A 15,538-nucleotide genomic window follows, 5' to 3' on the forward strand; every position below is an offset into this window, starting at 1 on the left:
GACCACATGGGCAAAATGGAAAAAGAAAACATGTGGCCAGTACATGTCTCCATGGCAACATCCCAGCATCTCCAGGAATGCTGAAAAATATAGCTAAAAATGGGATCATTTCAGAGAGTTAATACTTCTGGCACGGCTCCTATAAGACACAGGTTTTATTAGCTATTTATTTACATTCTTTGATCTGATAGGATTTTTACCACTTGGTTAGAAAATAATATTAAATATAATTGTTTTTAGCCTCCACTCTTTTGTGAAATCTCGAGATACCATGGGACCCCTTATTATTATTATTACTATTATTTTTCTAAAAGGGATGCTTCTGCTAAGTCATCGTGTAAGTTCTAGGGCAAACCAGAGAGGCAGGAGAACTCGGTCCTTTCTGTGCTGACACACGTTCCCGCCGTTGTTCCTGTTGCAGAACTAGTTAAGTGGTTCTGTGTCCCAGGATGTAGACCTATGTGTTAACAGACTCACTCCCGTCTCGGGACATCTCGAAGGGGCTGGGGATTGAAGTGATGCAAGTATTTAATGTGTTTTCCCTTCTATATACATCAATGTGAGGAGATTTTCTTGCTTGTAAGTCTTTCTTTACATATTCAGTTTAATCTGGAATCTAAGTAGTTGGGTGCATTTTTCCTATCTACCTAGTTTTCTGTGACTCTCAGAGGTTATTGGTGCTTGTCAATGGATATTGTCCCCAGATTTCTTAGCTTTTTCTTTGTTTGTTTTTGTTTTTGAGGCCGGTGTTCCCACTCTAGTAGATGTTTTTCTCAGGCTGAATGATGTGATGAGTAAAAACACAGGGATCCTAGTTTATGAAGGGCTCTGCTTGCTTCTTTTTGCAGGTCAGCTGCCCTTGGCTTGGGTACCCAGGCCACCAGGGTCCTCCGAGGTCATAGTGGAGATCTCCGAATTGCATCAACTTAATTAAACTAAAAAAGCTAACAGAAAGAACTTTCCTTGGGGCAAGGTTATGTAGATCGACTGCATGTCAGGTTTCTGGGAGGTTGGCTGCTTCTTAAAATGTCTCCCCGTTTTCACACCGTTCACAGCCTTTCACTGGCGTTTCTGTATGAGCCACAGACAGTCCTGACCATGCTGATTAGACTGTCGATGCCCTGTGTGTATCTGCATCGTGAGACTGTTTGCCTCCACTCAGGAATTATTTTCCCCCACTGACGTCTTTCTCCTTCAGTTCTCTGTCATCCAGGGTTAAGGTCCCCCAGGGGATGCACAGCCACCTTGGGCCATCTGGGATGAGGCTGACCATCAGGCGGGGCTCGTGGGTGAGGGAGGCCCAGGTGCTGAATCTGAGGTCCTTGGTTTTCTAACACCAGTGCTCTTCCTGTGTTGCCTTGGTAATTGACTGATGTGAATAAGTACTAGTCCTGGACGTAGCTTCCGGGGACTCGCTGGTTAGGACTGCACGGGTAGATAGAATATCACATGTGTCTGTTCATTTCAGTTCGCCCAGGCAAAGCGGGTCCCTTCAGCTGGGAATGGCTTTCTAGAGCATGTTAGGGTGATCTTGTTGGAGGCATCTTTTCTAGTAATGGGTACTTTAGTCATTAGACTCCAGAATTCGGTCATAGTTTGGCTCCTCACAGTTTTATTGAACTACCAAATTGACTCTATTTGTGTCATTTTCTATGGTTATAGCTTTACAAAACTTAGGCGTTGAGCACATTTTGAGTGAACCCAAGACCTGATGAGCGATTTGCATACTTGGTTCAGGTCCATTGGGCACAGCAGCGTAAGCAAGCTGTGGTCTCTGTAAATAAGGCTGGCGGAGAAGGTCTGTTCCCTGATGTGCAGAAACAGCTGGGAACAACAAGATTGCCAGAGTGTACAGACATGTTTGTGTCTACTGATACCGAGAGCCTGCTTCTTCCTTCCTCCTCCTTTCATGCTAATGTTTTTGTTTCCTTTTCTCCCACTTATACCATCTTAGAAATTTTGCTGTCCTTTTGGGCTTTCATTGTCCATCTCCTCACCCCGCCCACCCATCCATTTGTCCATTGGGTTCATTTGTTCATCTGACTTCCCTTCTCCCTTGACCTTTGTCTTGTTATCTGTTGGTTTCTCCTGTATAGTGTTCTAGACTGTGTGTTTCGTGTTCACCACACCATACTCAGCACCTCGCACTTCATGTAGGTGGGGACACACACGCAGGAAATATTTGCTGGATGAATGCTTGGAAGCTGGCCATAATTTCAAGGTGCTTCCCACATCCGTGTCTCAAAGCCCTGGTGTTTTAAAAAGGCTTTAGTTGTATTTTGTTGGCTGTTGGTAGACATATATGGGTGCACCCCCACAAACACTGTACCCCTGGGTATGTCTCTTATCTCCTTGTCTGATTTGCCACTGTGCTGTCAAGCCTCTGCCCCGCTGCCTTTTTGCCTGGTGTTGGATGTCTTATAGGCCCTTGTTGTCGTATGCCATTGAGTCGATTCCGACTCATTGTGACCTTAAAGGACAGAGTGGGACTGCCCCATGGGGTTTCCTAGGCTGTAATCTTTACAGGAGGAGTTCACTAGGTCTTTTCTCCTGTGAAGCAGGTGGGTTCAAACTGCCAACTTTTGGTTAGCAACTGAGCGCTTAGCCATTGCACACCAGGGTTCCTTATCTAAAACTAAGCTTAAACTTGGCTACTAATTGAAAAGTTGGAGGTTCGAACCCACCCAGGGGCACCTCGGAAGAGAGGGAGAAGGGCCTGATGATCTATTTCTGAAAAATCAGCCACTGAAAACCCTGTGGGGCACAGTTCTAATGCGACACACGTGGGATCGCCAGGAGTTGACGACAACCGCTTTGGTTTTAGTTTTGGATGTCTTGTAGACCCTTGGAAGCCCCGATCCTGGGGCAGGAGCAGAAAGGCTGTGGCGTGGAGGTTTATTTATAACTGTAATGCTCTAATTGTCACGCCTCTCACTTGCTTCTTAGAGATTAAGTTCACATGTGCTTCAGAAGTAGACTGAAGGGCCAAAGGGACCCTCCTTAAATGACTTCCATATGCACCCTCACAATGAAGAACAGCCTGGTGTTGCTGTTCTCTCTCTGTTAGTGGGCACTTGGGGGCAGGAGCAGGCTGCAGGTGGACGCACCTGTGAGAAGTTCTGGAAAGGACTGTGGCCCCAGGGTCCTCAGTACCGCCCAGATACCGCTTATTTCTGTGCCTGTCTTGTTTTGTCCTAAAAAATATCAAGTAAGTGTTTGAAAGTAGTGAAACACATTGGAATGGAAATAGTTGTAACTTTTTATTTTAGAATATAATGAATAAATCTCAAGCTTGTCCAGGTAGCGTTGAGCTGTTGGTTTTTCCATAATGGCACGTTGTGTATATGTAGCCTTATGAAATTTATAATCTTACACCTTCTGTTTTTGGTTTTAGTAATTACAATTTCATGGGACATTTAAGGAACTGATGCCAAAATCTCAAGAATTTCCGATTTGGAATGAATTTCTAAGTCTTCTGCGATACTTCCTGATGCCGTAGTCCTTAGCATAAACTGTTCCGCTTGGTATTTAACTGGCTAGTCCAAAAAAAAAGACCTTTTGAAAATACTAAGTTTCACATTATTACATTTTAAAAATATGTTTGCTGCAAGGCAAAGAAAAAAAAAAGTTTCCATTATTTTATTAGACAGTGTTTTTGAGCATCTTCAGTATCAAGGAAGGTACAGGATCTGGGGTATCGCAGTGAGATAGCCCAGGCCTGACTTCCGGGTGCCTTCTCCAGTCAGAGCGCCTTCAGTAGAAGGCTTCATGGCAAGTTGGGAATTGCTCAACCGTCTCTTCCCTATAGAAGGCATGGCTCTCAAGGGGCCTCCTCGTTTACTGGCCTGGTGCCAGGTATGCTCATAGGCGGCCTTGATCTTGCCTTAGAACTTTGTAGCCCCATTCGGTGAGTAGACAGCGAGCCTTCCTGTGGAGTCTCTGCTGTGACCTGGACTGGTATTGGTAACCGCTTTGCTTACAGAAGACACTTCATTGAGTCCAGAAAAGCAGTGCAGACACCTCAGATACTAATTTGATGGATAGAGTTAGAGTTTAGAAAAATTGGTTTTGGACAGTCTAGACAGATATAGCACAAATTGTAGATGAAGTAGATAAAGCACACATTTAAGTAACTTACCTCGCTTATTTTGGGAATCAGCGCATTGCCACTTACATAGATGAGAAGAATTTGCTTTTCTTGTAAAACCATTAACTAGGGGCATGCATTGAATTTCTTTGTTGACTTCATAAACCTCACCCTGGGTGTTACCTATATGGGTGATGGTATGGTAAAGCCAGCTTCAGGTGGAATTCTCCCTGCTCCTTAATGGGATGTGGCCCTTTTGGACTAGACTTGTTCATACAGTGTGCATGTTGCTGGGTGCCATCGAGTCAGTCCTGACTCCTAGCGACCTTATAAGACAGAGCACAACTGCTCTGTAGGGCTTCCGAGGCTGTAGTCTTTATTAGGGTCAGCAAAAAAGAGGAAGTCTTTCAAGGAGATGGATTGTCACAGTGGCTGCAACAGTGGGCTCAAATATAGCAGTGATTGTGAGGAGGGAGCAGGACCAGGCAGTGTTTTGTTCTGTTGTTCACAGGGTCGCTATGAGTTGGAGCCCACTCAACCTAGAAATAATATTTATGGGAGCAGATTGCCACATCTTTTTCCCGAAGAGCAGCTGGAGAGTTTGAACTGCCGACCTTTCAGTTAGCAGTCGAGAACTTAACTACGGGGCCACCAAGGCTCCTGAGTGTTCATAGAGATCACAAATCTTGGCAAAGCTACTTGGTGTGCTGGGTTAGTTCACCCGGGATAGGAGGATATATTAGACGAAGACTTATGTGTGTTTATAAAGAAAGGAAGGTTGTTCCTATGTCAATATCGAATGTATACCGTTTTGTTTTGGCTTCAGAACATACATACAATTCTTTAATAAAAAAAAAATAATAGCTCACTTTTTAAACTCCTGTCGTGTTAATACAAGCATGAATAAACGCAGGGTGTGCTTTATGAAGTGAGAAGACTCATTGGTTTATCCTTGATGGAAAAATATTCACCAGGTTGTTCGAGGGCGCTGAATGAACTGGGTCCATGAGGTCAGCCAAGATAGACTCGCCAAACCTGACAGCGTTTGAAAGGACCACTCTCTCCTCTCTCTCTTTTTTTCTGTGCAACATAGTGAGAGAGTAAAAACGCGAGGTGACTTATATCACTCCCCTCCCTGCCCCTGCCACTCAAGATATCACAAGTTAAGGCATGGAAGAGAATTTAGCATTATAAAATATTTTATTTTAAATTTTCTCACCTTGAAGTTAAATTCATCCATGCTATTTTTTTATATATAAGTTGTCAATGTGTAAGACACATTCCAGAGTAATAGTAGAAGGTGATAGAAAATAACAGATTCATCCAGAATTGTTCTAGTTTTTTGGAATCGTGATTCTGTCACTGACATAAAATTGTTGTTTTTAGTTTAAAGATCACAGTTTCAAAAAAATGCATCCTAAGAACGCAAGAGTGTTTTTTTATTTATTTACAAATGGGATGTGTGTTTGAGATGTTCTTGGGAGTTCAGAAGAGGAGACAGTAGAGGGATAAGTAGGGTACAGAGAATTTTTCTCTATCGCCAACAACCTTTGGTTAATTACGTATAAATACACACAGACCCCATTGACAGCTTTATATATACAGGAGCCCTGGTGGCTGCTTACCTACAGGTCGCTGATTCAAACCCACCAGCAGCTCCACGGGAGAAAGGCCTGGCCTTCTGTCCTGTAAAGATTCCAGCCTTGGAAACCTATGGGGCAGGTTTCCTCTGTCACAGGGTCACTATGAGCTGGAATCGACTCAACTGCACAGCAACGATGACAACGTGTACTTATTATTCCAAGCGTGGTTCATTCATTAGACGAGTATTGAACATATTAACGCATAACAAGTACTACCAAGCCAGTCTTCTTGATGCCTTTATATATCTTTTTTATAATGATGCATTTAGTAATTTCAGCCCTTTTCCCAGGGTGTCTGGAAATTAATCACAATGCACTTTGTTGCGCTTTCTTCATATTCCACAGTACATAGAACTCTGCAGGAATACCTAATGACGGCATCCTTTTTGACTGGTTGGGAAAAGGCGGGATTTGCCATCTTAGAGGAAAAAGATCGATGTAACAGGAAGTTTAGGGGACCATGGATGCGAGTGTTCGTCCAGAGAAGATTTAGGGAGCCTGAGAAATATGGCCGTGCCAGCTTAACCAACCAGATATCTATTTACCCTGGCAGAATCTGATGGCTTCAGTTACCCATGTGGCTTATCCACGTCCATATGCTGAGACGTACCAGATTGTCCTTTGCTTGATGATGTAGTTTTGTGTTTTCTTTTAATTTATTTTTTATTCTTGGTGAAAATATGCATAACAGAACACACACCCGTTCAGCAGTTCTTACGCATGCATTCCGTTGACGATGGCGCACTTCCCCTCGTGTCACCGTCTCACTGTCTCTGCCCCTGAAAGTTCTCCTCTGTGCTTTAGAGGTACTGTTGTCATTTTGATCTCATATAGATACTTTAAAAGTGTGCAGTGCTCAAGGCGAACATTCTTGACTAAATGAGCTAATTTGCTGTTCAATTTAAAGATGCGTGGGCTAGTTTCGGTTCAAGGCTTAAAAGTTGTTTCCAGGGGATAAATTCAGAGGTTCCTCCAGGTTTAATGTATCCTTTTTAAAAACAGCTCAAATATTTCTAAATCAGAGACCTGCCGTGAAAACAGAGTTCATTTTTACATTCAGTAGGTTATTGAGTACTCTGTTCCAAAACGCTTGCTGACAAAGGGGGAATTCTCTCGTTGCTGGAAATGGAGGTTAGGTGGGAACATTGTCCTGATGTTAAGAATGGCACTGTGTTTCTGGTTTTGTGGGGGCTTTTTCGTAGAGGCTTCCATAATAACCCCCGTTTGCACCTTTTTATATCTTGTCTCGCGTAGCAGAGCGAAAATACCTCCCCTCACTGCCACAGATAGTCTAAACATACTTTGTTTTGTTTTGTTTTCCCCAATGAGAACAGAATTGTATGCCTGCTGTAATAACTTCTTAACCTTTTCTGGGAGATGACCTTCACAGAGTATAAAGACACGTCTAGATACATCTGCTTTCTGCTTTTAGAAAGACAACCCCCCCCCTTTTTTAAGAGAAAGCTATGCTTCCATACTTAACATTAAAGGGTGGGGATTTGTTATTATACATATTTAGTTAATTGGGTGTCAGGAGTTCATGATTTGGAGGTTCTACTTGTAGAAATGGCTTTTATATCTTGTCTGTAACATGCGTTGCATTTCCATATGTACGCGGCTAGCTACTGTAGGAAGTAGAATCTCCAGGCCTTTCACGGCATTTGGAGTGATTTCACATTTCTTTTCTTTCTCATTCATCCAATTTAAACAAAAAAATTTGAGGTTGTGGTATGAACCTTTGCATTTCATTCTTTATTGGGTTCAATGAGCGTTTAAATATCTGGCTCCCAGTTGAAGGAAGATTAGATTATACAATACCTATATTACTCATAAAAAAATTCTAGTTATGTGGAGTCGTGATTAACTGCTTATCTGAGCAAACAGGAAATTTTTTCTGCTAACCATACTTTTAGAAGTCATAAATTGTAAACATCAAATTCCCACTCAGTATGGAAAAAAAAGAAAAACTTCGTAGAGATTCAGTCTGTTCTCTTCCATTGATTTTTTTTTTTTTTTACTGCTCTAATGAGACCTGATATTCCGAGTATTGACCTTGTTATTAATTATTTTAATGAAGATTTTGCATGCTTGTTAAACACTTGTTTGGACAAAGAAAAAGTGCTTATGTATTAGTTAATGAATATTTCTCTTTCAGTACAGTACCACTAACAACTTCAGAATTTATATAAAATAGACTTCATTTTACCAGTGAGCATCTTGTACCCCTTTTGAACAGTTTTATTTTATCATAGCAGTATTGATGATTTCTTTTCTTTTTCTGTTAGAACATCCAATTGCTTTATTTTCAGTTTCCCATCCAAAAAAAAATTAATTGTGGCTCATGGATAGTGTCATTTCGGTATATTTAAGGAGTATCTGAAATACATGCCAGAATTGTTAGCAGTAAATTAAACTTCTGTGTTCTTTCAGCTTAAGTAATGATACCAGCTCACTTCTCTAATTTTTAATATAAACCCTTAGTAAATATGTCATCAAAATAAATGAGGAAAAATTACAGAGATAAATAAAAAGGCTTTTACATCTATTGAATGAAAAAATTTTTGGTGAACTTAAAACATGGATATAGAAGACAGTTTATCACTGGACTTTTTATAATTGGCTGTGCTCTTTTTCTCTTTGGAGCCCTAATTTTTAGAGCTTTTGCAGCTATATTCTTAGGCCTTATGTTTAGAAAAGTCTCCTATATTAATAGGAATGAAGGGGACCTTGTTCTGAGAATTCCCTGTAGTGGACAAAGATGGATATTTCCCCAAGATGTTGTGAAAGTCTTTGATATCTCCCTGGAGGTAAATTTTTCCCCAGAGGCTTATTCCATAGGGATCACACTGGGTTCTTCCGCCTCCCACTTCTTTTGTCTTTCTCTTTTTTCCCCTTGGTGGCATTTTGAAGTCGTTCTTTTCCTTCCCTGTACTTCTCGTGTCATTACACAGCCCTTGTTTCTGCCCTCCTCCCACCCACTCTCAGGCTCATCTGTGAATTCTACACATGGTACTAGAACAAATTAACGGAATGGAGATGCGAAATGGTTGAACCAATTGGGTCTAGGGGCTGTATGATTTGCGATTTGGCCATCGTAACTCTTGCCAGGCTCTGGTGGGACTTGCCTCCCTGTATTGTGTTGTTTCCAGAGATTTCCCCAGGAAGTCACCCTTAGCCTTCGTCACACCACCCGGTTGTCCTCAGGTTTTCTGACACATGGCGACCCCATGTGTGTCAGAGTGGAACTGTGCTCCACAGGGTTTGCAGTGGCTGATTTTTCACAAGCAGATCACCAGGCCTTTCTTCTGAGGTGCCTCTGGGTGGACTTGAACCTTCAACCTTTTGGTTAGCAGCTGAGCATGTTCAGAGTTCGTACCACCCAGGGATTCGTTAGGTTGTACTGATCTCTGAGGGGTTTGAGTGCCCTCATTGATTCTGTGATTGACTGCAAACTCCTAAATTCTGATCAGACCAAACATTTACTCTCTGAAAGAGTGCTGACTGGGAGTGATATTGTGTGCCTCGTAGTTTTTGTTTCTTCAAAAATGGCAGGAAAGCGGTGGAAAATTGAGCGACATGCTGCAAAATGCTTGTCCAGTTCTCTTTCCTTATCCCTCCAAGCCCTACTCATTTCTTCCCCCACCGGCAGTGCGCCTGCCTTCCCGTCATCAAATAGATGCCTCCGTCCGACTAGCAGTTCCGCAAATTTCATCGAGACGGCCTTGAGATGCATCTGATCAATGAATGGGCCGTGTCATCAGACCAGGTGGTTATTGTATGTGATTGATTAACTGTGTGGTACCATTGTCTTTATTTCACTTGACCCTTCCAAGAAGGGCATTTTCTTTTCTGCGTTGGCACCAAAACAAAAAGTGAGAGGAGACGCTCCTTCGCCATAAGCGAATGCATGTTTCCAACTTGTTTTCATCTAAGCACAACACAGGGACACAGGGGCTTTGTTTTTTAACTCTCAGAGTTGGTTGTTTTTCTGATCCTTGAAATTTTGAATGAATCATACCCACTTTTCTCTACTACCCTTGTTATTTGGAAGGATTAGCATCTCATTTTGGCACCTTAGGTGATATAACTAGATGATGACTGTGTTTTTACTTTTCAAAGAAACAATGCAAGCCTTTCTTAAAAAAAAAAAAAAATAAGCCAATAACCTTATTTTATAGTACCAAAGGAAATTAAAGGATTAGAAAATAAATATATTCTTATCCATGTGTCTACAGAATATAAGTCTGTACGTCACCAGTATTACGTAGGGACAAGAACAAGTATGGTTCAGTACGCCAGAACAGCGACAGCACGTTCTAGACCGGGGTGTGTCGGCGAGCATTTTTCACACGTTGTTTGTTCAGGGCCCGTGGAATCCTCCCTGTACAGAGGTTACAGGGATGAATGAAATGAAGTTGTTCCTTTGAGCTTCTGGAGATAAGCATCAGATAGCAGCAAATAAAGTATGAGAAACGTCCACGTGATTTAAATTCATCAACGCAGCACAGACAGGTCTTAAGCAAGAACCATCAGTTATAAGTGGACCTGTGAATGTCAGAAATGGAGGCTGTTTATTTCTCCCTATGGCTTTTTCCAGTGGGTCCAGCCCCCTTTCCTATCTATACTGACTGCATACAGTGTGTTTTGACGGTGTGCCCCCAACCCCCTTAACCCACAGGGGCTTTGATTTATAAACGGGCCAGCCCAGGGGTTTGTCAAGGAGGACTGCATTTAACAGAATTGTTTGAGTGGTTAACTTTCAATATTGGATTTAGATTTTATTTGTTTTCAGATTGCTAAACGATGCCAGCCGCATTATTCTTGGCCTGAAATATGCTCTCCATTGGGTATTCCTAAATAAGTCTCTTGTTCAGCACACTTGAAAACTCCTCCAGCTTCTCTTAAAATCAGGTCTTCTCTAGACTTACCTCGTGGTGGCTCACTCAGGCTCACATTATGAGCCATTTTCGACGCCCCCCCTTCCTTTTTTTTTCAGCCTTATGGCCAGGCGTCACCTACTGTCTATCTTTTAACAGTGTTCCAGATATTTGCACCCTCCCTCACCTCCTCCAGGTCCTGATGCTCTCTCTGTCTTTTGTAGTGGCTCCCTGAATTGTCGGCCCATCTCTGGTCGCCATCTTTACAGTCACCTGCATAGGTTCTCACTGTCTCTCTTCAGGAGCTTTGAAGGTATCACTGTCACCTACTGGTCCAGATTCCTCAGGCTGAAGGCTCAGGTGCTCTACAGTTTACCTTCAATCTTCCTTCCATCTCAATGCCCCTGTGAGCTCTCTTCACTGTAGATGCTGAGCTTTTAGAGCACCAGCTCTGTCTCTTAATGGAGTGGTCTGTCCCATGGTGTGACAAAGAAACCCTCATTTCCTCCTTACCTCTCTGTCCTCCTGCCTGTCCACTTTCCCTCTGTCTGTCTGTCAGCCCACCTTTCTATTGTTACTCACACCCTGTACTTTCCATTTGAGGAAAATTACTCTGGTCTCTGCTGGCTACTTCAGCCCGCCCTTTTTTTGTGGACACATGAGCTTAATCATTCTTTAGTTTCTGCTCTTCCTTTTAAACTTCCCAGCTTCCCACAGCCTGTTTTCTCACAGAGCTTCACATTGAGTCCCTGGCAACATGGGTATCCTGCATATTGCACCCCAGTGAAAATTATCCTTGTAGACTGTGCAGTATTTTTAAAGAATCAGTGGGAAGTAGATGAAGTTTCAGAACCATTGGTTTAGGCCTTAAAAACCCATGCATTGCCATCAAGGCAATTCTGACTCCTAGCAACCCTATGGGACAGAGTAGAACTGCCCCACAGGGCTTCCAAGGGTGTAATTTTTATGGCAACAGACTGCCATTCTTTCTACCAAGGAGTGGCTGGTGGGTTCAGACCACTGTCCGTTCGGTTAGCAGCCGAATGCTTTAACTGTGCCACCATGGCTCCTTGGTTTAGGCCTTAGGACATCTTTTTTTGGGGGGGGGGCGGGTACAGAGGCCCAGCTTTTGCTTCTGAGATAATTAGCCTTGGTGGCTTTTGAGTTTTGCTCTTTTTAAGGCTTTCTCATTCTGCCGTTCTCCTAGAGCATAGCCTCAGAGAGTGTAGCCTTAGTATTTCTTTTCATCTCCTTTTATTAACACTCACCTCCTCTTTTCTGCAAATGGGTTTGATGTTCTTATTTACTGTCCAACTTTTTGACCTTGACTTTCTTTTACAGCTGTGGCAAACACTTTCTTTGCAAATTTACCTTAGAAGGGTTAGAAACTTTGTACTGCTACACAAAATAAAATATTTTTGAACAGGTGAAAAAAAGAAAAGCCGATCACTTTATAGAAAGTGGTAACTTAGGAAGCTAGGCCTGTGTGTCACTGTTACCCTCTTCTGGTGCATTTCACTGTTCTTGTACTTATTTCCATTCTCAGATCAAAGACTGGCTTTGGTTTGTTTTAATTTAGCACAGTCTTGTTTACAGCGTTTTTACCTAGGGTAGGCTTTACTGGTGTGGAAGACTGTGACAAGCATTCATTGTTTGCATTAAATTCTTAATGAGGGAAGCAGCTTTTAGAGGGAATTTACCTTCTCAATTTTAAACAAGCAAACAAACATTTTCTGGGAAGGAAATACTCTTAGGATCCTGTCACCATAAAACTCTGAAGTCTTGTCCAGCATTGAAAATTAGAGATGGTTCAAAGTGCTGACTGAATTGATAAATGAATAAGCCCTTTGCTGGGCACCTGGCAGTTTAGGGGATTACAGAGACAGTCCAAGGAGTCCTTTCCCGGGGGGGATTTTCAGCCTGCTAGTGTGTGTCATACATCCATCCAGGAGGGTTGATTTAGCGCCATGCAGGGTGCTCATGGGAGTCTGAGAGGCACATATGGGAGAAAGGCACATCTGGGGGGAAGGCACACCTGGGGTGAAGGCATACCTGGGGGGAAGGCACTGCTCGTGAGCATCTTTAACCTGTGCTGAAGATGAGGCCCAGCACAAGACAGCACCACTTGTGCAAAAGCATCAGAAGAATCCCCAGTGGTGCAGTTGTTAGTGCTTGGCTGCTAACTGAAAGGTCGGTGGTTCGAACTCACCTAGCGGCTCCATGGGAGAAAGACCTGGTGATCTGCTCGCGTAAAGATTATAGCCTTGGAAACCCTATGGGGCAGTTCTCTTCTGTCACATGGGGTCGCTATGAGTCAAAACGACTCAGTGACACCCAACAGCAACAACATACAAGCATTACATGTGTGGTGGTGACTGTGCCTGCTATTGGGATTCAGAAAGGGACGCTGGGGTTGGAGCTTGAGATCCGTGCACATGTACATACATCAGGAGTCAACGGGAAAAAAGCACTGCCCGAAAAATGCCACCTCTGATAACAAATTCTAAGAGATCAAAGGTGATATTTCAGAAAGAAAATACAAAAACAAAAACTGTAGGGCATAGAATTTTTTATGATGCTGGTGTTGGAGAGAGGCAGCCTGGTGCACTCTGGCCAGCTGCATGCCCCCTCCGGCCCACAGTATTGTGAGAGCTCATCTTATATTGGGCTTTTGGGGCACCATGGTGGGGTGCGGAGGGGAGGAGGCTTCTGAAAAAGCAGGGAAACACAGAAGCCAAAAAGTAGCCAGCTTTTTCTTAGAATAGTTTACAGTGTTGAAATAAGTATGGCACTAGGATTAAGAATTCAACTTTATGAACAGAGGCAGAAGTATAATGAAAAATATGGTAGTACAGAGGATACCCACTTTGCGTCTGTCAGTTTGTCCTACTGTGGTGGCTTGTGTGTTGTTTTGATGCTGCAAGCTACGCCACCAGTATTTCAAATACCAGCAGGACTGCCCGAGTTGGACAGTATTCAGTGGAGCTTCCAGACTAAGACAGACTAGGAAGAAGGGACCTGGAGGTCTACTTCTGAAAAAATTAGCCAGTGAAAACCTCATGAATATCAGTGGAACATTGTCTGATATAGTGCTGGAAGATGAGCCCCTCAGGTTGGAGGAACCGAAAATACCACTGACACAGTGGCTAAAACGATGGGCTCGAGCATAACAATTGTGAGGATGGCAAAGGACCGGGCAATATCTCCTTCTGTTGGACATAGGGTTGCTTTGAGTTGAAAGTGACTGGACAGTACCCAACAACAACAGCATAGAGAATATAGAAGCAACTTATCATCTGCCACTTTTGCATGTCAGAACAACCTGGGCTCATAATGACCTTGGGAAATGTTATTTCAAATATTTATTCTTAGTCCAAGAACTGGGTTGTCTGTCCTTCATAGAGCGGTAACAGTGCTTTGAAAGACACACATGGGGAATCTTGGGTACCACAGCTGGGCATTAGCTGCTTAGAACCCTTTCTCCTAAGAGTGTTACATGGTTCCCTTACACATTACAAGTCTTTGGTTTACAAGCTTAATTGTAGAGGTTCTGTGTGCTCGGGCCCTGTTACTCTTAGTTCATGAACAGGATTGCTTGATTCACCACGATTTTTAAGTTGTGGAGAGATGTTCATTAAAGTGAATTAGTCAACCAATTTTTCTGTACGATGGATACATACATAATATATAATTACTTTTTTAACCTTAAAATCATCCAAAAATGATTTAATAAGGAAACTTGAATTAATTAACTCAATTAACTTTCCAACACTGCAGATTTAAAAGATATATAAAATATTTTCCTTTCCTTATGCATAAATACTGGATAATAATATGGGACACTTATTTTATACTACAAGAGGAAATATTTCCAAACTTATAAAAGACTGAAAAGTAAATAAAAATAGGAATATATGTAAATCTGGAGTTAGGGACCAAATCCAGTGCTGTTGAGTTGACTGCGACTCATAATGACCCTATAGGATGGAGAAGAACTGCCCCATAGGGTTTCCAAGGAGTGGCTGGTGGATTCAAGCTACCTACCTTTTTCTTAGCAGCCGAGCTTTTAACCACTGTGCCAAAGCTGGACACTATGAAGAAGAACGTGGCATCAGGATTGATGGAAGACTCATTAACAACCTGCAATATGCAGATAACACAACCTTGCTTGCTGAAAGTAAGGAGGACTTGAAGCACTTAATGGTGAAGATTAAAGACTACAGCCTTCATATGGAGGGGAGTGGTGGGGATGGAAAAACACTAACTAGACGATAGATAAGTGGTAACTTTGGTGAAGGGTAAGATAATACACAATACTGGGGAAGTCAGTACAGCTTGACCAAGGCAAGGTCATGAAAGCTTCATAGATACATCCAAACTCCTTGAGGGACAGAATTACTGGGCAGAGGGCTGGGGATCATGGTCTCAGGGGACATCTAGCTTAGTTGGCATCACATAGTCTATAAAGAAAATGTTCTATATTTTGGTGAGTAGTGTCTGGGGTCTTAAAAGCTTGTGAGCGACCATCTAAGATACTGCAGTGGTCCCACCCCATCTGGAGCAAGGGAGAATGAAGAAAACCAACGACACAAGGGAAAGGTTGGTCCAAAGGACTAATGGACCACAACTACCACAGCCTCTACCAGACTGAGTCCAGCACAACTAGATGGTGCCTGGCTACCACCACTGACTGCTCTCACAGGGGTCACAATAGAAGGTCCCAGACAGGGCTGCAGAAAAATGTAGAAAAAAATTCTGACTCACAAAAAAAGACCAGATTTACTGGTCTGACAGAGACTGGAGAAACACCGAGAGTTTGGCTCCTGGACACCCTTTTGCTGAGTACTAAAGTCACTGCTGAGGTTCAGCCTTCAGCCAAAGATTAGACAGGCCCATAAAACAAAACGAGACTAAATGGGCATACCAACCCA

General features: G+C 42.7%; 1 protein-coding gene across 14 annotated transcripts in view; it reads left to right on the top strand.

Moving 5' to 3' along the window:
• TPK1 (thiamin pyrophosphokinase 1) overlaps nucleotides 1–15,538 on the top strand; it is a 318,478-nt gene that overhangs the window by 53,011 nt on the left and 249,929 nt on the right. The window lies entirely within an intron of this gene.

The sequence above is a fragment of the Elephas maximus genome, chromosome 8 (assembly GCF_024166365.1).
Source record: "Elephas maximus indicus isolate mEleMax1 chromosome 8, mEleMax1 primary haplotype, whole genome shotgun sequence".
Lineage (NCBI taxonomy): Eukaryota > Metazoa > Chordata > Mammalia > Proboscidea > Elephantidae > Elephas > Elephas maximus.